This window comes from Tachypleus tridentatus, chromosome 6 (assembly GCF_004210375.1).
Source record: "Tachypleus tridentatus isolate NWPU-2018 chromosome 6, ASM421037v1, whole genome shotgun sequence".
Classification (NCBI taxonomy): Eukaryota; Metazoa; Arthropoda; class Merostomata; order Xiphosura; family Limulidae; genus Tachypleus; species Tachypleus tridentatus.
Window position 1 is genome coordinate 126,349,985 of NC_134830.1, and position 27,313 is coordinate 126,377,297.

Sequence of the window (27,313 nt, forward strand, 5' to 3'; positions counted from 1 at the left end):
ATTACATAAAAAGCTAATTATAAAATACATTATAGCGTTAATTTCTTTGACATACATGAATAGCAAAGTTGTTAAGTCAAATTTTAAATGCAACTAGGTAATTCACATACAAATTAGTTTTAAAATGCCACTGTCCTGATAGGGTTAAGTGAATTAGCCCAAATTGTTAAGTTCAATTAAATAATAAATTGAAACTACTCTACAAACATTCCTACCATTTGAAAATGCAAGGTCATGATTTTCCACTTAAATTATGCACTATGGTGATTAATGTGTCAACTGTTTAAACTGCACTTTAATATTTATTGTATTACCTCATAATCAAGTACCACTAAAGTTTTACCCCAGCTTAGTCAATTCAAATGTTTAAAATTAAACTTGCACACAGTGCCAAATCACAATTAACAGAACAGGATAAAAGCTATGATTACAAAAAAATAAATTAATAAAAGATTACTTTTAATTAGAGCTAAACATTATTTTATTACATTTTAACAAAAATTCCTTTGTCATGAATAAACTTTATTTTTCTTTGACTCTTATCTAATAATCATTTACAATATTATTATTATTATTTAATATAAAATTCTAAGAACTATACAAAATATAGCACTCAAGTAAAACAAAAAGCAAAGGCAGGTTACCAATAAAAATTACTACTCAATGCTCAAGTTCCAAAAATATCAGTTAAATGAATAGCAAAAAATTCTAATAAATAGTTTACATGCACAATACACTCAAAGCCACACAAAATGAAACAGGTGATGCTTGCCTATATTTAGGAAACCTTTTCTGGTCAATATAGTTTCAATGTTCCACGCATCTGAAACACTGGATGCTTAACTTTACTATATCCAGAGAAGAATCTGGATTATTTTGTATTTAGTAAAATGAAAAGTAGTTTTTAATAATATCAAGAATTTACAGGTTAACCACAAACTTTTCATTTCATAATTCTCCAATTTTTTTGTACAATCAAATATTTTTCCTGATGGCATATATTACAAAATAAAGCACACAAATAAGCTGTCAACAATACTATAATTTTATTTTATTACCAACTTCCAACCTCCCCTTATAGTGATATTCACTCTATCAAATTAATAAAATACAAAACAAAAATGCCAACTTGAAACACAAGCATAAGTTTTCTGGTATTGGAATGCAGTACACAATGTTTAAAAATAAAAGTATATTTCTACTTAAGCACAAGAATATTATAGTTCAAAACATTTTCCTGTAATTTAAATGGTCTTTACATGAAAAGAATATCAATGCCATATGGCAACATTTCCACATAACATATACTAGTCAATCTATATTTCAAATAGACCTTACTATGGTTTTCAAAAGGTTTCATGACAGGTTTTGCACAGCTTTCACCTGCATTGCAACACATTTTCTTTTTTTTTATTTTAGTTCCTTGGTCTGAGTACAACAGACCATACAATTAGCTTAAAACATAAAGCCTCTTGAGACATTCATCATGAAATCGTAACTTCTACAGTGAAATGGCTGCTGACCATAAATTTAATTTTATACTTTATTTAAAATTATATTTTCTTTTGGAGTGAAGAGTGTTGAGTACATCAGATGAATTATATTTTACAAATGCAAATCAGCAAGTATAAACACAACAATAGTTGCTAGGAAGCTGTCACTTGTATATTAGATGTAACACTGGAATTAAGAAGGAACAAGTGGTATGCTTTGGACATGACTGCAGGGCTATTGTCAAATTGCACAGTTATGATTGAGAAACTAATTTGTCCTCTACCCAATTCACTGCACATAACGTTTTTGGAGAAACCACTGACTTGATGATTTCTAAGTAGTTAGTTTTACCATATGCCACTGAGAGTCCATGAAAAGTTTCAGCAATATTTATTAAATAACAACATATAAAAAACTAAAGATTGTTTAAGTCTAGAACTTCATCAGTTTGACTTTAGTATCACAACAGTTTGGTTCTCTTGTAAGCTCTTCCAAAAACTTTTTTGAAAGTTCATCACTGTCATAACTTCACGTTTTCTTCACTCATTCAGTGAACTAATTTTTGTTAAATATCACAGTAATACTGAAAGTTGTCAGGCATTATAACTTGGCTGTACATAATTCACATACAATAACATGGTTTTTCTTCAGTTACAGATGACGTAAGGTAACTTAATACTGCTACAGTTACTGTTCAAGCAGGTTAAGTTATAATTCAGGGAAGATAACCTGCTTTAGTTACAGTAAAAATTCAGGTACAATAACTTGGGAATGCCACAGTTATAATTCGTGCAGGATAATTCGGCTATTCCAAAGCTATAATGCAGGAGGAATAACTCAGTCATGTCACATAGAATAACTAAGCAAAATTAACTGAGTCACACATTATGCTAACAAAAACATTCCATGATACCTATACATATAATGTAGTTCAGAAAGATAAATGTTTTAAGGTTTATCAAAACTTTAATGCAGGAAGGAAAATGCACTTGACCACTAGATAGATTCTTCCATGTGAAGACTGGTAACCAAATTTCCCATAATTCACATTTAATTATCATGCAGAAACAAGTATCAGCATAAGAAGTAGAAATGTTAATGTTTTACCTATAAAGATTTCACATTAGGAGTTTAAGTCAACATGCTTCTAGTAAGAAATTGGCTTTGGGCCATGGCTGCCTACATGCATTTAATTTCTAATTCTCAAGTACAACTATAAATATTGATGAGTTTGCAGATACAGTTTTGATGGCAGTATCATTTTTCTGTTACAGGAGTAAAATGTATTACTACAGGAAGGATAAATCTTACCTAAAAGTGACAGTTGAACTAGAAATCATCAGTAACTAGATACTTATATATAAATGCACATCAGTTTAATTCACTGAATAAGTCTTGAAAACAGCTTTCCTAACACATAAGTACACCAAAATATAAAATTCATAACTTCTTTTATTGACAAAGTCTGAGCAATTTCAATTATAAAAGTAAGATTAAAAGGTATAAATTCATTTTGTATTTCCCTACACCCATGTAATTATAACTTAAAAGTTTTTAATAGAGAAAATTATACAGCAAAGCAAATGTTTTGCTTATTCACTGATTTTTCAGTGTTGAAACATACTTTAAAAATTGTCTTCAAGATGACAGTATAAACTAAACTCAACAAGCTCTTCTAAAGTTAAAGATCTACGATGAGCTATCTTTAATCAAAATAAACAAGCTCTACAAGACTAAAGCTCAAGTCCTGAGGCAATCATTTTCAACTAAACTCCAACAAGCTCCATAGGGCTAAAGCTCAAATTCTAGGGTGAGACATCTTTAACCTCATAACAACAATGTGCTTCAGACCAAAGTGGGTTAATTAATTGTCATTAAATTTCTTCCCAGTAATAATAGTGAATGAAACTGTTTAAAATTTGACAAGAACTTTCATAAAAGTATGTAGTTTGAAAAAAATAAAATATTTAACTTTACTTTTGACTATTTCTAGAAAAAAAATATTTAATGTAGTTATTTGCACTCAGGCTCTGGATATAGTTCACCTGTAAGGTGATTTTATTTTGAGGATAAATGCTATTTAGCATCTTACAGTTTTCATATTTTACTAGCATAACTCTAGTATCTCCTAAATGAATACCAACAGTTTTTTATGGTATATGGTTATATATTTTATTTTTCATTTCTTTACCATATCACTAACTCTAGCAATTATCATCAATGTACAGTGCAACGAAATGCTTAAAATTAAGAAACAGAAATATCTCTTATACTTCTTCATTGGTTAATCTTAAATTATCTCTTTACTACCTTTTGCTTAAAGTTTAATTTAAATGTTTTATTTTCCTTTCTGATTCTTACCACTGCTTATTTATGTTTACACATGCCATTGGGTACCCTTGGGTGACAGAACTGTAGATAAACCTTAAAATTATTCATATATGCTTGGTGACGTAAGCCTTGCATAATAAATCGAAGATTTGGTTACTTAAAAAAACAAAAAAACCTTACAAATATAAATTTTAAAATACAAATAATGCATAATTAACTAGAATATTAAAGTAAAATGTAAATAAAATTTAACTGTCTCTAACATACTTTTGTAAGAAACAACTGAAATGCTATTACAAACAAAGCATCCAACAATAGTACATACAGTTATATTTATCTGAGGATGACAACTTGGCACCAATTTCAAAATAACCACTGAGAGATTAAACTGTAAAATAAACTATTTCTTACAACTATAAATACTTGTGTAACTTCTAAAGCTACAAAAGGTGGGCATGGCACCTGTTAGAGGTTAACAAAATTTATTTCTTGTTTTGAGTACTTTGCAATCTAAGTTTCAAAAGAGCAAGTAAACTACAGTCTTGTCTCAACTCACATGTACATGACTACCCTGTAATGCTTCAAGCTATAATTTGCCAAATTTTGACATTGGTTATAGCTTGTGTCATATGACACATAACTGAGATATATCACTATTATTTTCAATTTTTACTTTTGAAATAAAGAATTAAGATAATATAAAAATTAATAGTAACAAGCTTTATAAGCAAAACTGCTCAAGTTATAAATTCAACAAGCTCTACATACAAGAACTCAGGTAAACTATCTTTAACCCTTTTGCAATGGGAGTCTCTTTAAACATTTTTCTGTGCAGGTCGGCATATCACATTCAACATTTAATTAAACATTTTGCATATCAATGTATGTGAATGAATGTAATATCATAATGCATATTATGTTATGAAATTATTTTATCCATGTTTTACGTCCTTTATCACAAAATAAATCTTCAAAAACTACTTAAAATTTCAGATGTACTGTCACATGACCGACAAGCTATGAAAAGCCTATATTTTGGCCCTCTGTATCTTCAGTAATACAAAGGTAGTAGAGTAGAGGTACATCTAGCCACTAAGATACTTACATACCCTTTTGGCTTATTCCATTCTAACTACTACAGACAACTGCCACACCAAACTTCTACAGGTTTGTTTGAACTTTATTCCTTCAATGTAGATGTTACATACAAATGCATACATAACAATTAGTAGCATTCTACAGTGTAAGCTAACAATGGTTCTTTGAAATCAGTGCCAAATTTTTGTCACAAAATACATGAAATTGATTATAGTATTACTGGTTGTTTGATTAACTACAGCATTTATGGTTGTTTCTTACCTGAATATGTTATAGTTAGAGTTTAGCCTGTACTTAGGTCTTCCTTATTATGTACGAGTTATGTTTTGATTACATAATTAAAGGGTTTAATATTTTTATTGCACTTTGCATCTGTTCTCAAGGCTTATGATATTACACACTAAAAGAAAATTTTGCTCAAGGATTACCTATGCCTCCCAAAGAACTGTAATATGTCTTGAGGGCACTGTTGATTTGTATCAAGATAAATAATAAGTTGCAAGAGAAGAAAGATAAATGAAACATTAACAATTAAATATATGTGAAAATGAAAATACAATGAAATTATGAATTTAATGAAAGGAACTTGTTGAAAATATTCTACAAAAAATTAAAAAGTATTTTTTTCTATGTCCTAATTTTAATTATTTTATTGCATTGTATGATAGTAACTAGAGTTAGTGATGTTGTAGAGAAAATGAAAACTAAAACAAAAATTTACCTTAAAAATTTTGATATCCTTTAAGGAGGTTCTAGAGAATATGCAAACGAAATATGAAACTATAAGACAAAAATATATGTATTTCTATACTTAAAATAAAATCATGTTGTATTCAATTTGTTTACAGCTCTATGCAAGTAACCACAACAGAAAAAAACAATTATAAAACTGTCATAATTTGTATACCAGATACTGATGATGTTTAATGAAATCTGAGAGTTACTTCGAGAACAAATTCACGTATTATTGTACAAGTGAAATCTGTGATTCAATTTATGGAAGCTGCACAAGCTTATTGTAAAAGGGTTAAAGTAACAAGCTCTACAGACTGAATCTCAAGGTTTTGGTGAGGTATTTTTCACTACATTTAACAAGCTCTTTGAGACTAAAGTTCAAGTTTTCAGGTGAGATATTTTTAATTAATCTTGACAAATTCTACAAGATTAAATCTCATGTTATCAGAAAATACATATTTAATCAAACTTGAAATGCTCTACAGGCTAAATCTCAAGCTCTCAGGTGAGATATCTTGAACTTAGCTCAACAAGATTTATAAAACCAAGTTACACTGAAATCTTTCACATTATTGCAACTTCTGTCTTTGACCAACATTAAATTATCTTTCTCATTCTTTTCTTTTCCTTCAGATTGAAAACAATGGTAACTAAAAAAACAAAACTAAACTTACTACTAGTACATTAAAGTGAAACAGATAAACACTTCTTGTTGCTACTGTCTGGTCAGAGTGGCAATGGCTCATTATTATGGAGAAAGATGTTTAAGTTATTTCATGTGGAAGCTAGTTTAACACTATACAAAAATTCATAATAATAATTAACACTTTTTTAAAGGTTTATTAATTTCACACTAAAATGGTGAGTTATCACTTTTAAACTCCATTATGTGAATTTTGCTCAAAAATTAGCTTCACAAAGACTTCAGGCATAGTACTTTTGAATAAATGATATTTGTAACATAAGAAAAAGGACATAAAAAGAAACCAAAATAAAAAAATGTTTTATATCAATTTCTACTTACACTAGAAAGTCTGCTGATAAACTCCTTAAACCAATCTTCTCTTTGTGAACTACTTTCAACAGCTTTATATCTATAATCATCATTAATCAACTTTTTACATCGCCCAACGAGAATGTTTATCCAAATCTTTCTGTTCCTTCAAAAGCTCCAAGAAATCTTTTTTCACCTATAATAAAAATAAAACATCAAAAAATTAGCAAGCTATTTTTCTCAACAGCAATATGAAAAATGTTGTCTCCTGTGTAACTGAAATCAAATAAATGATGAGAATTTTAGAAAAACTTCACAATTAAAAAAAATAGCCCTTTCCTCTTGGTGTTTACCTTAATTAAAAAAAAAGAGAGTAATCAGTCTCATCATAATTTACAATGACAATCTATAATTTTCATATACAATAACATCTTTAAAATAATTTATATACTCAGGAATGTTGCAATAACACCACATACATTTAGCATCTGCAACATATAAAATCTAAAGAATTACAAACCATATTTTATAGGCCAAGTTCAAACTACCTATTTATTTACTGAAAAGTATCTTCTGAAAGCTAGAAAACAATTTTGTTTTTGTTTAGGTTGTTAAGTTGTAGTTAATGTTGTACTTAAACAAAGGTAGTTAAGCCACAAAAATACATCAAATTATTTGCTTATTGTTAAATGCAAAGCTGCACAATGGGATATCCACACTGGAGAATTCATCAAATGGATCAAACCCAGATTTCTATACGTTCTTAAGCTTATCACTGAGCCACAATATATGTTTTTTACAATAAAATCTGTCCTTATTTTTAAATATTGTTGAAATTTTATTGGTTCAGCAAAGTTACAGTAACAGAACTTAAAGTACATTTTGAAATGACAGTAAACTACTTATGCCAAAGTAAAGTGGTGAGAATTGTATTTCACCTATAGCGACAATGGTACACATACCACTGTATTACAACACCTATAGTAACAATATTATACACTATAGTAACAATGGTATACACATGTATTTTATCCATTCCACAATTGCTCTCATACAGCTTATTAGTTAAATAACTTATTTCCATTTCAATGCACAAAATAGTTATACTTTATTGTAGATCTGAAATATTTCTATATGACTGATCTTTCCAAAGTTTAGTCCAAACAGCTAAGCGATGTATATCTTAAGCTGAATAAAACAAGCTAGTTCAATATGCAAATTAGAAATTTTGTAGAAAACAATGACTGTCTCTAATTTAGAGAGCATCAAATTCAAGCAACTGTTTCTAAAGTAGTTTTGAAATTTACTGGTTTTTCAATATGAGCCACCCATAAGAAATAAGGGTAGGTCAGTATGTTAGCATTTCAGATGTTTAAGAACAAAACCAAAACTAAATTTTTTTACATCTCAATATACAAGTGATCATCTCAAAGCTTCAAACATAAGGTTGAAAAGTTTTAATATTCGAGAAATGTAAAGGTAAAAACAGTTATCATAACAAAATCTAACATGCAGTTAACTAATTATAATCATTTCACCCATATTACACAAAGAATTATCATTTTTTAATCTGTTATTAAAAAAATTAAAGTATTTGTTGTTCTTGTACTTTCTTTAATTAAAAACATACTTTAACAGATAAGCTACAAAAATAAAAAAAAAAAGATACTTATTAATCACCAGTGGGAAAGGGCTACTTTCAGCCAAATGTTCCTTTGATCATAAACAAAAAATTCATTTTAAACAGCTTTAAATACTCATTACAGAGTAACATACTGGAGTTTTGGATTAAAATTTTATTTCTTCTATTTATATAAATGCCACAACTTTAAAAATTATTTCAAAGCTCATAACAAATTTAATATACCAAACAACTTTAATGTTCTTCAAGTTATATCTACAATTATATTTATCATTTTTATGAAATTTTACACTTTTACAAAAATTCTTTACCACAAAAAAGTAACCTTCAATTCTAATTATTAAAAAAGAAAAAAATTATATATATATTTGTAATCTTGCAGTATTAAATATGAAATAGGTTATCAAATGAAATGTAGTATTGCATATTGGTACTGTAATGTTTACTGTAATTTTTATCACACTTATCAAATTGTATAGGGAAACCAATATGATTAAAATAAATATTTTTCAATGCTTCTTCCTCACAGCCATACATGTGTATATATATATATATATACACACACATACATACACATTATTGCCATGTTCAAAGACAAAATATTCTTAAAAAAACATCAAATTAAGCTCAAAACACTTTCATGCATAACTACTGCCTAAGAAAATAAAAATGTCTAGTTTTGAAATAATGTTAAAGACTGAAATATTACAAAATTTATCACTATTCTGATCAGCTACATGTTAGAATACACTCTTTCCTACAAAGCTAAATTTTTCTTAAATTAAATACTATACCTGCAACTGATATAAGTTAAAAAAGATCTGCATACATAGAAGACAAGAACAAAAATATTTCTCATATCATAAGTTGGCTACCTTTTAAAATAGTGAATTTGAAGAGTATAACTGTATAATAATGAAGCTTCCAATCACATACAACATACTGAAACCCTTAATTCTTTGTATAACAATCTTTCAGAAAAACTTAAACAACCACACTTCTACATTTAACTTTGGCAAAGAAAATTATATGATATAAATATACTAAAAAAAGAGGTCTTGAAATAAATGTTTTGGTTCTTACAGTTTGCAACCAAATGGAAAAACATTTCTCTCAAGTAACAAAGTCTGCATCTTTTATATACTGACTAAGTACTATATTTCTAAATATTTTTTTTTTTATAAGAAACAGGTGAAGTACTACATTATTGTACTATATAGTAGATATGATTATGACAAAATGTCTCATTGGAAACATAGCATACGATAAAGAAGTCTATGTAGTTCCAGACCAATTCATTTACACATCCTACAAATACTTTTGAATCTTTCTTGCCCGAATCAGTGATGCCCCAGATACCTGTATTTTGTGGCAAATGCAATCAATGAGAAGTTGTAACAATATACATTACTGTAAATCAAAAAAATGAGGAATGGGCAATGCAAAGCATTATGACTAATACTGAGCAATTCAACTCTGTTGCAGTTTTTCTTGGCCAATCAGTTTTAAAGTTATTCATATTGGACAGAAAAATGTTTTAAATTTATAAGTTACCCTCAACTGCAGAGGTAAAATTGCAGTTGAAATTAAGCAAAAACACACACCAAAAAATTCTCATTACAAATTACTTTATGATACTACAGTTTTAGAAAAACAAATATTATAAAATAAAACCTATTAATCCCTTTGCCTACAATTGTGTAGTGGATGCCATGAAATATCAGAAACATATAAAGAAAAAGAGTATCCACAATCTGATGCGGGAGTGCTAAATATCAAGCCACAGCAATAATACCAAGACAAAGTTAACTATGGACCTTTTATACTCTGTCAACTGGTGTTTGATTACAACTAAAAGCAAAGTCATTTCAGTGGAAATATTTATTTTGTTAATTTTGAAGCAAGCATGTGACTGTAAGGTTGTGCCAAACAAAACTACAATGTAATCTTAAACTTAAGATGATAGTTAATGCATTTTGTTTTTTTCTGACTGGAATGAATAAAGAGTTTATGTTCAATGACTGTTCATGTTATCTCACAGTATATTAACTTTTAACCCTAGAATGCATTCCTGAGTCCAAGAAACCCAGCACAATTTTTGGTTTGCTATAATTCTATTACAGATGCATATGTTGCATTGACCATCTTTCCATTCCTTTACAATTTGGTGACAAATATTTATGTAGAAGTTATTTACATATCTACATATTTTACTAAATATACAATACTGCTTGTATGGGTCTTCCAGACCCAACTACTGGAACAGTGTAAAGTATTTCAGGAATGCATCATAGGGTTAACTGGATATAAAGAATGTCAATACAAATCAAAGATGAAAAGCTGAGAAATCCAGTGTTCATTCATTTAATACACATTAAGGTTTACCAAATTTTAAAATACACATTTCCCAGAGTAAATACTTAAATATTTATTAATGAATCTCAATTTCTTCTAACTTACAAATTATTCTCTAATGCATTGATATAATTAAGAATTTGTAAAACTTTCTCCACCTCATTCTAACTTACCAATCATAAACAAAATTAATAAGTTTGAACATCATATCTAGTTAAAAGTTCTAAATATAAAGTCACTGTATCACAGATAGGAGTTACAAATGGTTTTAGTACTGATTTGAGCTTTGAAGTTTACATGAAGTTTATACTGAAAAACAGAAAGATTTAACTGAAATAAAACATTTATCAGTCTCTCACTTTGTTTAGTTAGACTTGTGATTTCTCAAGTGTTTTGTAATGCAAATTTTACATTAACAAGAACTCCTTAAACTAAAAACAGTAAACAAAGTAAATAGCATGAAATAAATAAAAATGTTTGATTATAAATAATGGAGTCAAAAATTTGAAAACTTTCAGTCAGATCTCAAAATTTCTTGTATATAATGAAAAAAAAATATATATAGATAGGTATTTTGATATTAGCTTAAGTTTCTTAAACTACAAATTTGAAATATTCATAAATCTATGTTATTGAAAATATACGTGACCTAGTTTTTATAGTTTACACCACATACATTAAATTAAAATATTTTCCTCCTACATTTCAAAACAAAATCCATATTCCACATTTTGTTTCATGCAGTCACTGTATTAATATGAGAAAAAATACTAGCCAGAAAACTTTCATCATTGAGCAATGTTTCAAAATAAATGTTTTTGTATTAGATAAGCTCAATTATTGTAGCAATGTATAAATATATATATAAATATGTGCAGAACTGCAAAGCCTCAATACAGTTGAGCAATCATATTTTTGTACTGTTAAAAGTAATGCTATTGGTAAACAGAACAGAGTAAAAAAAAAAAAAAAAAAGCCTCCATATATAATAATAATAAATTAAATGTAGCTCTATACCTAAGAAAAACTGATACCTTAGGAAGAATACTTTATTCCATTATGCACATTAATTCTAACTACTGAATAGGAAATACTTACCTAAACTATCATATATTCTTTAGATTCTAGTATTGTTTAGACAAATAACTTTCCTTTAGTAATTAAGTGGTAAAATGTCCATAGGGAAATAACAAATAAATAGTGAAGTGATATATATATATATATATATATACACACTGGAGCAGGATAACTAGCAGTATCTGATAATAAGTAACTGTAGGGCTCAATGAACTATATCAAAACAACTGATTATTCTGATATGTGACTTCTACAATTGGAATAATCCAAAACAGTGATAAATGGAATCACAATTCAGGTTGCTGTTGTTTTTTAAGTTATAACTCTAGCCTAAGATTAAAAACCTTGAATTAACATAAATAATGAGAAATTATTATAGTAATATTTTGATTACTTCAACAGCTGAAAATATTAATTTTGATCAACTGATTATTTTCATGGCATAATTGATGTAATTGTTTACTTTACATACCACTAACTAATGTGATGAATTATGTTGACTAATCAAGGCAATTGCTTGGCTCAAATATATTTCATGATTTAAAAAGTTAAGTAGTCCTGGAAAAAGTTATTTGGTGACCATTAATACCCTTGCAGCTGAACAAAACAACCAATTACTAACAAATATGGAAAGATTTAATTAATATCTTTTCTTTTAAATTCCAGTTTCCAATCTATCTAAAGATAAAACAAACAGAGGATATCAATATTCTAAAACACACAATTTGAGTAAAAAAAAATAATATTCAACAGTTTCACAGTCATTTTTCAACACTGTGGATATTCATTATGGCCAATATAGATAATAAATGAGCTATAGGTAATTTCTTTCATTAGATTAATCAGAAAACATAAACCTATGCATATAGTACATGGCTAATTACAGAGGCCTGAGATTTAAAAAACAACAACAACAAATAATCAAAAACATTTCTTTTCATTTTAAAACTAAAAATTTTTCTGTTTTTGGTCAGAAAGTCTTCATTTTATAAATCCCATCACTTTCAACTTACTTGTAATTAAAATATTCCTTCAATATTCATTATGCCAATTGCAGTAGTCTTCACTATAAAAAAATATACAGAAAAGAAACAAAAAATTGCTGACAACCTGCAAAAACAATCAGATGTGTCATTTGTTCCTGAATCTTATATATAGTTCCAACTAAATACCACTACTGCTTTACTCTACAGAAGTTCCATTTAACTTTCTCAAGAAGCCACAAATTAGTTCTCAAGCCACTTTACTTGCTACAAATTCATATAATTTATAACATTCTCTGGTATCTAAACTTTGCTGGTAGCTATTTTAAGAACTGATATTCATTAGTTGTTCACTGCACATATTGTGAAATCATAAATGGATGTCATACAAGAAACAAAACCATGAGAATTATATTCTCAAGGGATAGTAGCTACTTAACAAATATAAACCTATTTACTTTGGGAAAAGGAGAAAAATTCAAAATATTTAGTAATTACATTGTTTACAGATGAGACTCATTGGAACTGTGTACAAATGCAAGTTAAAAGTTTTTTGTAAAATTTTTCTGTGCAAGTTACATAAATTAAATAAATGTTCCAAAATGTCAAACTATTTATTGTTGAAACAGAATTAACATCATTATTTTCACTTGATTTCTAAAATACTAATAGAAATGCTGCCACACGGATGACTGTTAGAGCTAATAGTTACTAACTGTAGTATTCCTACCTTATTGAAAAACAATTTAGAAAAAGTGAATATTTTCTTGAAAGGGATTTTTATCTGGGAAGCACTGTTCTTGTTGTGAGGAGAGTACTTCTATTTGAAATTGTGTTATGTTAAATAGAACTGGTTGCACGTACAAAGTGTAAAATTTTTTATTAATTTTTGTTTGTGGTGCCATTCTATAGATGGCACAGGAATTCTGGTTACATAATAGATATTGACATACATGCTATACCCATTACAGTAAAAAACAAACAACAAACCTAACGTAATAAATAAAATATTTAAACAGCAACAATATATTTAGATGTGGATGCATGCTACAGCTGTTTTCAGGACTGGTCATAGCAGATTTTCTTCACTACAGTTATGTAGCAATGTTACAGCACTTATGTCAGTATGCAAATCCCGATAAAACATTTTAAAATACGTTTTCTCCCTTTAAACAGGTACAGAAAACATGAAATTGTACAGTTGAAAGGAATTATAAGTTTTAATAAACACAAAACTTTGTAAATATCTGAAATGTTATTTTTCCATCCAGTACTAAAACTAATGACTGAAATTAGCAAAAGCACATATCCAATCATTCAGGGCATATATTACACATGAAATGATTCATCATTTGCTCAAAAACAAAGAGACTATGTAAATAATATAATTTTAAATATATCATGAACAACTTACTTTGTGATACATACACAAGGCATTATTCCTCATTAATCTAAGTCAATTTTCATCTACTGATACTGACTGGGGAAGATTTCTACTCTTATACTACAATGTACTTACATTCAATATTTTAAGAATAACGATGTGAAAAAAAACATATTTAAGCTTAACCATTCATGAAACGTGTAACCATAACATTTTGGGCTAAAAATATTCCAGCTATCTAAATCAAAACTGAGGACAACTTTAATATATACTGTTTAGAAATTAATTTAGACATAAAAGTGTACAAGTCTATTTGAATTTTTCATTTTGTGAACTCCACCTATTTCAATACATTTTTGAAGTCCAAATTCAAATTGAATTTAGAAGTTAGAAGCATTTTTTTTTTTTCAAAATTTGCTTATGACTACCATTAGGGTTTAACATACAAAACTGTATTGAGGCTTGCTGGAAACAGAGAAAGTAACTTACCACTTTATTTGTGTGCATGTGTTTGGCTAATCTCCGATGTTCTGATAATTTCTATATGATAAATAGTTGCATTTTCAGCAATACAGTTGCTTTATTTTCACACATTTATTCTTAGTTCTAGCACTGTTCATTGGCACAGGCATTAAAAAAGAAGTTGCAGCTTGCAGAGTACATTAAAGAGGGACAAGAGTAACTGAGTGTTAGTGGCCAATATTTCCTCCATACTTTCTTTAACTTACTTTCAAGTTGAAATTCATGTAGAGTTAAACGGTGGAGAGAAAAAAACAGCAAATACCATGAATCTAACAGGCACCCAAAATGCATTGCTATTCCATAATACTGCACACGACAACAGGACAATTGGAAGTTTTCACAGGCGTAGGGCAGGGCACCTGACTGAAAAGGCTTTCTTGTGCGAAGCACAGTTGAAACCTGATCAAAGTAAGTGTAAATTACAAGTGAAAATCTGTGACTTTCTATAAACAACCCGTGACTTCAAAAGTATTAAAAATATATTTGAAAAGCTTTTTTATAATTATGTTTCTTTTCATCATTTGATATATGCTTTAAATTCTTAAAGTTTAATGAAGATTTTAACAGTTGTTAAATGGCATTTATTAAAATCAGAATTATGAAATTATACTTCCCAAATTGATTTTAATGTAAAATAATTTCCAGCGACTATAATTCACTGACATACTGAGTTCTTATTAAATAATCAGATTTATGGAAACAACTATAAATCTTTTTCTTTCATTTTATACTTAAGTTTATTTTTCAAATATAGTCAATACTTTTTTTAAAATAAAATGTTCTGATATTTTTATATGTTCAACTGAAAAAAGAAAGACTTAAATTGGACCTTACAATAACAGAGAATTTAGTTAAAAGCCTTCTCTTTATTTTAACTTTTACTAATTTTTTTTTCATATAATTCAGAACACTGAAGGTTCCTGAAAATTGAATCCACAACTGAAAACAATTTCAAAAATAAAATTGTAATTAATAATCTTATTAAACCTGTTGAGTGAAAAATTAGATGTCACGGGGACATAGTTGTAATATCTGGAAATGTAGTGGTACCTAAAATGAATTTTTTGATAAATATATACAAACACACATTAAACAAAATAAAACAATAAACGAAATTTAATCCAAAATGATTAAAAACTGTTTACTTCAAGAAACCCACAATCATATTTATATAAACCCTTATATTTCCAATAACTAAAGAAAAGCATCAGTAAACAAATAATGTATTTCTTCCTGAAAATGAAAAATTATTGAAGTGTAAGCCAGCAACTATTTAACATTATTTTTCCACTTAAAATATTCAATGTCATATAAACACAACAAAACACACAAAAATATTCCATGCCTGAAAGAAAAGAAATTATATACATATTCTTCTATCTGAATGTTTCTTCTAGAGAAAAATCTAAAATGAAGTAAAAAAATTATGTAGATATCTAGTTGCTATATGTGTGTGTGTGTGTGTGTGTGTAGTGTGTATTTGTACACACACACATACATACATACATACAGACAAAAAACCTTTTATATTTGTCTTAATTTATACCACTCACTTGATGAAAATGGCTACTTAATAAAATGAAAGATTGACAAGACAAATGATTGACATTTTAATATTGTACTAAGACACTAGTTTCAGAAAACAGCAAAAACAAATAACCTGGAAATGAAAGATGCATTATAGTTCATTTTCTTTAGTTAACACATTAAAGCTGTTGCTGTAAATGTGTGGCCTGCATATTTTGTGTTTCATAAATATTTTGTGGGATAAAAGAAATTGTATCCAATGTATTCCACATTAATTTTCCTCCCAGTTTGTTGAAATAAAGCCATCATGTCTATAAATTTTAGCAGATTTAAAGATTTTTTGTTAGTCACAGCTATTACAAGAATTTGTTATTCAACAAAATATGTTTTAATTTCTCCTATTTTTCCTAAGTTATAATTACCCATCCCCATAGGTTTGTATTTTGTAAGTGAAGTGTAAGCAAAAACTAAAGTGTATTCTACAAAGGCGTGCTGTAACGTAACTAGTACCTTATTCCTTTTAGTAGCAACAAACTCAAAATCTCTGTTCACTAAATCAACCTAAAAAAGATATTTTATTTAAAAAAAATATAGCTGTGAAAGTTGAAATCATCTTTATATTTAGTACATGTTTGTTCTTCAAAAATACATTATAGCACAAGTAGTTAAATCTTAGCTCACAGAAATAAAGGAATACACAATTCAAAGTATCACCAAAGTAAATACACATCTATATATAACAGATCTAAAGAGACTAGTGATTTAAAATCTTTCATAAAAATAAACACACACTACAGAGAAACATTTGTTATAAATTCAGAAATCGAAAACTAAACATAAAAATAAGACATGTACAGTAAAAAAGTTTTTTTTAATATAATATCTAGGTAACATTCACAGAATCATTAAAAAAATATGGATCACTGTTTGACAAGGTTGATGGATTGTTAATAAAGTACGAGCCTGTTCAATAAAGTGGAAACAATGTCAATATGTTAGAATTCTATTTGTATTCTTATGAATGCTTTTATTCAACAAATGTGACTAATAAGACATTTATTTCACTCTTTCTCATTCAACACCAGGTCTCATATTTCAGCATTTTTTATGTTCAATAAAATGAGTGGGTCTTAGAATTATGGAATAATGTCAAATAAAATTTTAAAGACAATTGTGAATGGCCCCTTTCACAAACAACCAGCAGGATTTCATGGAATAAGAAAGTTACTAATGCTCTTTTTTTCTTCTTCTTAAATATGCAATTTATATTAATTAAATATTATCACAATCAGATTATTTGTCCAAGAATTCTGAATGTTTTTATTCAATAAGATGTCATTTATATCTACATACTCAAGATCTTGTTTAAGAACCTTTTAGATTAGCTCTTTCACTGCCACATATTATTTTGAAAAAAAAGTCCTAGTACAAAAAAAAAATTAATGTGTGATGTTAAAATGATAAATTCTGGGATATCTAAAAATAATTTCTCTTTCTTCATAATGTTAAAAAAATTTCAAACTTGTCTAAGATTAATATTACATTTTTTAGAGTAAAAACAAAGGCTATTCATTGTGTACCATATACGTACTTACAGTAGTGAAACGGAAGCTTTTAAATGTAAATGGGTCTTAATACAAGAAAATACCCAACTAATAATAATTTATGGGGTGATATACATTCCAGATGCAAAGCCAACTTTATGAAATATAGATATGTGTTTCAGATAACGTGTAGCAGTTAGCATTGGAAAACTAAAACTTAATGTAAAACAAGATAGAATGTTGAAAGAAATTCTCAATAAATTGGCTAATGAATGCATAATTTTCAAAGATACTTGTTCCCCTCCCCACAAACAAAAATCCACAACAAATAATTCATAATTTTGTATCTGAGTTCATTTTACTAGATAATAACTGAGTGAACATTTTATTTTAATGACCAGTCTATAATATTATAATTTTAATAGACAAAGGTTCAAAATCACTTGTAAGCTGAAAAAATATCTAAATTTTTAAACAAAATTTTTAAAATATGAAGATATGTCTATATATAAATTTTAATAATATAATAAAGTACAGTTGTAAAATATACTTCTTATAACATTTAATTTACATAATACAACAACGATTTAATTTTCTAGATCATTAATAAGACTATCAAAAGTATGGGATTTCAAAAATAAAGAAGTCCTGAAAGAAATCTCAAAAAACTGATATTGCTTGAGGGCAAGCTGAATTTATAAACATAAAAAGAAATACTCTTTTAGTAAGAAAATATTAGAGTTCTACCTTTTCCCGCTGACTGGATCTTTCCTCACGCTCCTTCCTTCGTAGGTCCTGAAGGTAATCATTGAACATGATCTCTCTATCTCGCATTTTTCAATATTTTGAAACGCTTCGTCCTTACCATACTTCTGTGCAAAGTCACTGAACATTGACCTAAATTTGACAATAAAAAAATGGTAATTAATAATTTAAAATCAGATTAAAACATGAAATTACCATTCATTACAACTTAAAAGCAAATGTTATTACTTTATTTTGAAATTAGTGTTCATTTCCCCTTTTCCCTTATACATATTTGTTTGCACCAAACAAAAAGTAAAAAATGTAAAAGTAAATTCATAATAAATGTAGAAATAAATCAAGTTAAAATAATGTTTAAAATTTAGATAAAAGATTTAAATAGAATTATGAAGGCCAATGGCTCATATAAAGTTGAAAACACAAGGAAGTTGAACAGTGCCACCATCACCAGTGGTATTGTCCAATGTTAGAGGAAAACCATAGAAAAGACATGTCTAAAATGGTGCTATTGCTCACAATCATAATGATGACAACAGTAAAGCATGGGCTATTGTGACTTGAGTGTCACAAAGGAACACACTGATGGATCAGTCCCAGATAAAAGAAAATGATGAGTTAAAAAACTGTCATGTGACCAATGTGTAAACTAGTTAGAACAACTTCCTCTTTCCGATTGTCACAGAAACAAGATGACCAAAAAAAAAAAAAGTTTGATCTGGAAAATCTTGTTATGACATTCCTTACAGGACCGTAGTCCATATACACAATAGGCACAGCTGTGACAGCATCACAGCAAATGGACTTAGCTGCATGACTTACCTCCACGTACCATTGTAATCCTTCTCAAAGTCAAATAACATGGAAACAAGATGTTCCCCCTTGAGGAAGAATTCCCTGATCAAAGTTTCAAGTCAAATTATCTATCTGTTTTTTAATGACTTTCTAGCATTTTTATATAGACTCAGTGACATACACATTTATTCAAGTCAAAATTCTCCAAGACAAATTAACACCAACATCAAATAATTAGAACCTCAAAATAAGTAAATATCTATTAAGTTAAAGAGCATCAATAATTAACATGATCTCTCTCTCATATTGTCATAGTAATCATTTAAATGATATTCAAAACATCAAAATATGAAAACAATCATCAAAATGTTCACCTCAAATGACTATTCAGTATTATCTTCTAAGTTAAAGCACATCAACTCATATTATGTCTTTCTGACATTTTTATAACTGTTTAAATGTGATTCAAAGCATCAAAGCAGTAAGAATCAAAATGTTCACCTCACTGATTAGATTCAGTATTATCTTCTAAGTCATCTAAGTTACAGCACATCAACTCACCATATGAAGTCTTTCTGACATTCTCATTGCAATTGTTATTCAAAACATGAAAACAATAACAATTAAAATACTCACCTCAAATGACTAGATTCACTATTATTTTATATTTTTATTCAATTTTCAGTGTTCAGTTGTTCCTCAAAATTGCTGATTGCATTCATATTTAAAAACTTTAAAAAGTCAAAGAGTAACATAAATCATTACATTGCACACCAAAAACACTCTCAAGTCATTGTTATAACATTATTGCAATAGACTGAATTTATCATATAAAAAAAAACACTTAAGTTCTTCCTTTAATTTTTGGATTGCAACATCCAAATCATATATTTCATCTTTCTTTATAGTAGCTGCCTGTCTTAGTGCATTAGATTTTACAATTAATGATTTCATTTTTTGATTGGATTCTGCCACTACAGATTTTTGGTTAGTATTGTCTGTCAAAGCAGTTACATCTTCTTGTATTCTGTGTTTTAGCATTAGTTTCACTTAGTTGACCCTTGATGGCTTTCCATTTTGGGGCCAAAGAGAGTACTTGAATTTTCTTTCTATTATCTTCTAGATGTTGTCTGGCTGATGCGTTCTCTAAAAGACCCGATGTTACTTTGAAATTAGACATGCTACCAATCAAATCAATATGCTCTGTCACTCTCCTCTAAGCAACTAGAGAAATCTCTTGCATGTTCTCAACTAAAATTTCTTTATTTATGGAGAACCCCTGCTCCACACTGGTTTGTCCATGATATAGAATTAGCAGAAGTTTAAAAACTTTCCAAACTGTTGAACTTTGACACAAGCTTTTCTTTCTTACGAAATTATGCAGGAATGAATCCCTCTGACTCATTGTTCAGTGGATTATAATCTTTAAAATAGTGGGGGTCAGTACTAGGTAAGGTTTTTACATTATTTATAAAGACACAGTATTCTTCCTTGGCAATTTTGCTATCCCTTCATTCAGATACTGTAGTTAAGTCAGCTTCTCTAAGTGAATTTTGAAGTGATGTTTACAAACAACTGGCTTATCAACAATTTTGTTAGGGTTCAGACAGCATAAATGTTGAGCAAATGTAAAGATGATCAGCATTTTCTCAATTAAATGTTTCACAACAATGTACAAAAATTCCTTAAATTTCATACAGAACTGCATGACTGATAAGTCTGAAACATCCTACACATTTTGTAACAAAGATTGGGTTCTAAACCCATGATTAATATTCTTGTAGTTGACATGATTACTAGAGTCTTGTACAACTATTTCAAGGAGTTTTGTAACACTTCAGCTAACAGTATGTAAAATGTCATCTTTATTAAAATTGTTTCATCAATATCTTGATATACTCTTCAAGAAGACTATAGAGAAATGGTGCCAGTGGACATATACTCTGAAATATATCTAGAAATGGTGTCATAGCACTCGCTATGGTCTCAAAGGATGCCAAACGACCCATGGTAAACTTATCTGACACTGCCTCCTTGACAGTAAGATATGACTGGCTAGAAGGTTCATTCTTCTTTCCTTGCACAGCTTTAATATATTTAATTACAACTGACCATATCTCAATAGCTCTTGCAGCAACAGGTCTATTCCCAAGTCAATGATGGCCACAAAACTGAAATGGAAAGGCTGATGATCCAGGAATAGTTTTGTAGTCATCTCGTCAGGCTTAACTATTTTTGAATAACTAGTGTTGGGCTTTAATTAGTTTAAATGCACCAAACTGTGACTTTTCACAACCATTTTTAAAGGAATTGTAAACCACATAAAGATCACAGCTTCCAATGTTTAGTAGCTCATTTGATGCAGTCTCAAACTCCTTTGTTTTATTGCATAGTAAAGAAAGCAGCTTCTAGTTCACTATTGGTCCATCCATGAAAAGTTGGATACTTTTTTTTTCAGTCTATTGTTTGAAATTGATTCCAATAACACAGGCAGCAGATCTTCAGCCCTGCCATGAAAAGCAATGAAAGCAGAGGTAATGTGATACAATGCAATCTTCAACAAAATCCCAGTATCTAATACAAATGTCCATTTGCTTCTTATTCAAGCTGCTGTTGCAAGATTCATCAAATATTAGTACAAATTTATTCACTTGTTTCAATAATTTAGCCAAATGATTATCGAAATATGGACCAAGTCCAAAGCCTACAATCTAAGCACACTTGTATTCACCACAAGCTATAAATTTGTTTAAATGTTTCAGAAATGTTATTACATCTATTGTCACACATTGTGCAGCTCAAATAATTTCAGCTCTAAGTATATCTGGAGATGAAATAATCTCAATTATGTCACAGCATGAGCATGATTTATTGCACTGGTACTTGGTTTGTCCTGACTTAAGAATGAACTAATGTGTAGATTGCTATTCATATGTTTAATGTTGTTTTTATGCTTTTCCCCATCCACGTGTAATTTAATAGTAGGTTCATACATGTTCCTAAGGCTGAAAGTCTTTTTACATATGTTGCAGTGTGCAATATGTATATTTGTGAGCACTGGCTCAAGCCATATTCTACATAGTTCATTCTCTTTCCAGTTCTCCTGATATTTACACTTCCCTGACATGAGGTGAAAATAATTCAAAAACAGTATCAAAATGATCATCATATGATACCAGAAGTTCCAGAACTACAAGCAGTTCTTTCCATGTAATTTAGCCATTTTCATACATTTTGAAAAGTGTGCGACAAAACAAGTTTAACAAAATGGTGAACGCAACAATGAAACCAAACTGTTCCATATAAGCTTATTGCTAATTGGTAAAATTGAGGGAATTCTGTGCTTCGTAGATAATTGCCTCACTTTCTTTCAGAAACTAACCAACTAAAAGTATGATGAATTCTGATCAGCAAATGTGATAGAGAAATACCACATCACCACATTTAGGTTTCAGTTTTGCATGGAGAGATTAGCTCTAAACATTATTGATGTTTTTAATGATATTTACTGACTTTTCATTTTGTTAAAACATAAAATTTACTAAAATTCCATGACTTAAAAATACCCTTTTCAAATTCCATGATTTATCAGGTTTTCCAGGACCTGCAGGAACCCTGGGAAAGACACAAAGGAATCAATCAAGATTAATTTAGCCAAATGATTATCAAAATATGGACCAAGTCCAAAGCCTACAATCTAAGCACACTTGTATTCACCACAAGCTATACATTTGTTTAAATGTCATCAAGATTAGAATGAAAACCTTGACAGTATCACTGTCTCAAAGTAACCATGTTTATTTAGGTAGAAGAGAACTGAGTGGAGAACCCTTTGTTTAAGACCACATCATTTTTTTTAAAATTAGGCTGAGATGTAGATTCCAGTCACTGGAAAGAATGGTGGGAACAGAAACAGGAGAAGATGTTGACCTGCCAACTTGCTTATCCATACAGAGCAAAAGGCTCTTCAGATCGTTTGAGAATGATTCTGTTGGAGACATTATAAGATCTGTCTCCACTCCCACATAGTACTAGTAGAGCAGCATATGTCCAAGATGGAGTTTGGAGCAATAACTTCCAAGCCTTGAGTTAAGAAATGTTAACAACCTTCAAACGCTGTACCACTTTCTCCTCCACCCACCTCGGGCAAAAATGAAAGTGAGAACCACTATAATTAACACAGTAAAGATCAGGTTCACACTTATAGGTTTCATGGTCTTTGCCCGTGCAACAAGCACATGTCAAAGAACTACAGCATAATATGACAGCAGCAGGTAGACATGGTGATATAAATGTCAAAATTAGAACACTGGTTGTCAGCATAATTTCGTACTAACTAGTAGATATACACCTTACAACAGAAACTCCTTGGGTGGAAAACTAATGAGCATCTCTGGCTTAGTGATGTTCTTCATATCCCTCTCAACATTAAATTTCCCATGTGAAATTTAAAGTAGCATGGGGAGTAACCTCATTGGGTACATCCCCAATGGCCTTTGAATTCTTAAGGTTTGTCTGACAAAGAGTGTAGTACAAGAAAATAAGGTACAAGTATAAGAGAATATGGAGAATGCTGTTCAGTCTTCAAGACATGGTCATTTACCAATGAGCTGTTCCTTCTATTATTTTACTTTTATTTGGATGTGGGAGATCTATAATGAAAAAAAAAAGATTCAGTGCCCACTGACCCCGTCCACCATGGATTCCTACATGGAGACACACTTACAATGCCAAACAAGGATGCTGCAGCAATGCAAAACCCAAACTCCAGCATCAGAAATAATGTCCATAACTCTTGTTGGGAATCAACCAAAACTGACACTTGGTTGATAGTAGGCCAGTTAGACTAGCTGGCTGACCCTGGGGGCCACTCTATAGGAATTCAAGGCTAAAACAGTGTACTTGGGTTGGACCCCTCAACCACCAGGATGCTCTCCTTGCCTTCATGGATTGTCACATATGGGTATGTGTTCAAATTACAGAGGTAAACTGAAAAAAACAAAACCTTCTCTGGGAGGGGTCCTCACTTCATAGAAGCATCCACACTGAGGGGTGTGTAATGCAAAGCATGGAAAAAATGTGTGTGACAAAGGTTACTGAGTGAACTCTAAATTGAACTCAGGAATGACACACACACACACACACAAAGTATTTCTCTAATTCCCTTATTAGAGTATGAAAAATAGACATACTTGCTGGTCAAGTTTGCTTCTTCCATTAATTTACGAAAGTCATCTTTGCGTTCTTTCATCTTGTTCCTCTTCTCTCTTCGTTCCTCTTCTGCTCGTTCTTTCACGTACTTCTCAAACACCTGCTTTCTCTCCCTAGAAGTCAGCAACAAGTAGCGTGGGTCAAACACAATCTTGTGTAGCTCCTTCTCCCATGTAGAAAATGCTGAGACCTTTTTGGAAAAATTTATTTTCAGATTTATAATATATGAAACAGTTTTCAAATCATTTAAAAATATTTTAAAGCAGAATTACATGATAAATATTTGAATAAGTAAAAATTAGGTTGTTGATAAGCTGTTTCAATCTGAAGTTTGACAAAACAACAGAAAAAAAATACAGCAGGTTATTCATTAAAAAAAAAGAATTCAATACGTGTACATTTTAGCATTCACTATGGGCTTTGTTGAGCCAGCCATGATAATGACCCAAAACTGACCTATATAATTTTAACACTAACATCTAATACATTTTGTGTATCTTCATGAAATTTCTCAGGTTTCAAGTAAGCATTAATTGTCTTACTACGAGCTTCGTCCTAGGGGCAGACACACTTAAATATTTAAAACAGCATGCATATGTTCATGAAATTTTGCTAATTAGAAGTAAATGTTGCAATGCATTTGTACAAAAAACATCAATTTTTAAAATTATATTAATGATTTTTTTTAAAATCATGACTGACTTGTTCTTTTTTTTTCAGATGTTGACTATCAAACATGAAGGTAATTTTGATTTTAAGTTCAGAAATATTTCCATGCATCAAAAAATTATCATATTTCACATGCAAAAATATTTTTTTGTTGGAAAAACTATATTTATGTTTTTTCACTACTGTATCTCTGTACAGGTTTGGTTAATTTGACTTGCACCTCGTAATTACCATAAAAAGTTAGAAAATAGATATACATTAACAGAAAACCACAAATGTTTTGTCTAAACCACTTAAATCCCATAACATTATACATCTAATATATCTATTATTTTTAATTCAATGATCATTCAGCTGTGTCCTACCAACATTACGGAAGTTTCAATGATATGGCACACATGCACTGCTGTTACCATATCAAATAATATAAATCTGAACTTTACATAGTGACCTGTGTTGGCATTGTAAAATGCAGTCACATTTCAGTTATAATACATTACATATGAGTGTGTGTGTGTGTGTGTGCATTATTACTAGTTACAAATAAGTTCTTAAATAGCAGTTATTTTCCTTATCACATAAAACAGTAAAGAAAGAAGTGTAGAAAACAATGATCTTTGTACTCCACTGCAAAAAGTTGTGAGCCTTGTCAAATTTTGTATGTGGAGAATGTAAAACAAAATTTTTTGGGGTTTTATATATGTTTCAAACTAACAAAAACAAAAAACATATCAATACCATAGATTTCTACTAAAATTTATCAAGCTTCCTGATTAAGCCGTATTTGGGTCTAAAAAAATTTCATTTCTGACCACCATAGTTTTAATCACTTAAGCATTCAAACTTGCAATGGAAATGACAGCTTTACAGTGTAAATACTGTTGAAAGCTGGCAGAATTACCAAGTTCAAAATGAGTGCTTTTTATTGGTTATTAATAAGTAATTGAGAAAAGTCAGTATAGGCATACAAATAATTTCCAAAACAGGAAGTGGGCAGAGACACTGTGGTGAATTTGTTAAATATAATATCTCAGCAAATAGGAAAGGTAGCAGGTTCTATTTTAGCTTGTCAATATTGATAATTTGCATTTCTAATTTGCTTTGTAGAGAGAAAATCTGAATTTTTAATGAAGCATTTTCACTAAAACTTTCTAGGTGTATGTATATAATCAAAGTGTTAACTGCTCCAAGGCCAAATTGATTTTGATGTTCACACAGAAAAAACATTTATTAATCTGAAAATTTATTAAATTACTTTGCATAACCTCTAAAACCTTCAGAACAAATTTCAATTGTTTTTTTCCAGGAAAACTTTATATTTTATCTGTTATTGTTTCTAACCTAACTATTTAAGAGGTTGAAGGCCAACCTGACAGTCACCATAAAAAACACAAAATAAATCTGCTTATCTTTTTACTTCTACAATGATATTAAGTCATAATATGAATCTGCATTTGTTTCACCTAAACAGCTTAAATTTTGTAAAATTATAGATGTTTCTGTTTACATTTTATTGTTTTACTGCTCTTTGAATCATGTCTACTAATCATACTACCACATACTTCATAAATTACTTGGTAAATATGAAACTCATGTTACCCTATCTAAATGCATAAAATATGGGCTATTTACAAGCATAAATTGAAAATTTTTATTATTTTTTTCTTTCTCTTACCTAATCTAACATGATAAGCTTCTAGTTTCTAAACTGTAGATGCATTTATAAAAATAAGGAATATACATTATGAAAATAAGAAATATAATACTGACCTGGATTTTTTTTCTGCTAATAGAAACTTACCCTGCATTCTTACACTAATGTACTTAACTAAATATTTTTTTACTTAATTAAATAATGTACCATAAAACACAGCATACAATATACCATTTATTATCATAGTTTGTTTGTTTTTTTTAACTTTCTAAGTGAAAGAGTCATAAACAATTATACGCTCACAGATGTGTCTTCAATGGAAATAAAGCTTGAACTGGAAGCAACATAATTCTCAGTCAGAAAACAACATATTATAATATTGTTTTTGATACATTAAAACCATAACTTTCTATTGATTATAAATAATATAATATTAAATTTCACAGACAGAATTACCAGCAATTTGTGAAAGAGAAGATGTGACTGGAGACAAGAAGGTTCCGATTTACATTTTATGTGTCTGTAACTAACTAAAA

General features: G+C 29.3%; 1 pseudogene across 1 annotated transcript in view; it reads right to left on the minus strand.

Annotated features, from left to right (window-relative positions):
- LOC143253603 (transcription elongation regulator 1-like) overlaps positions 1-27,313 on the minus strand; it is a 129,485-nt pseudogene that overhangs the window by 33,925 nt on the left and 68,247 nt on the right. Inside the window, exon 12 of the transcript XR_013029728.1 lies at positions 24,436-24,644. The product of XR_013029728.1 is annotated as a transcription elongation regulator 1-like (transcript). The remainder of the gene's footprint in view (positions 1-24,435; positions 24,645-27,313) is intronic.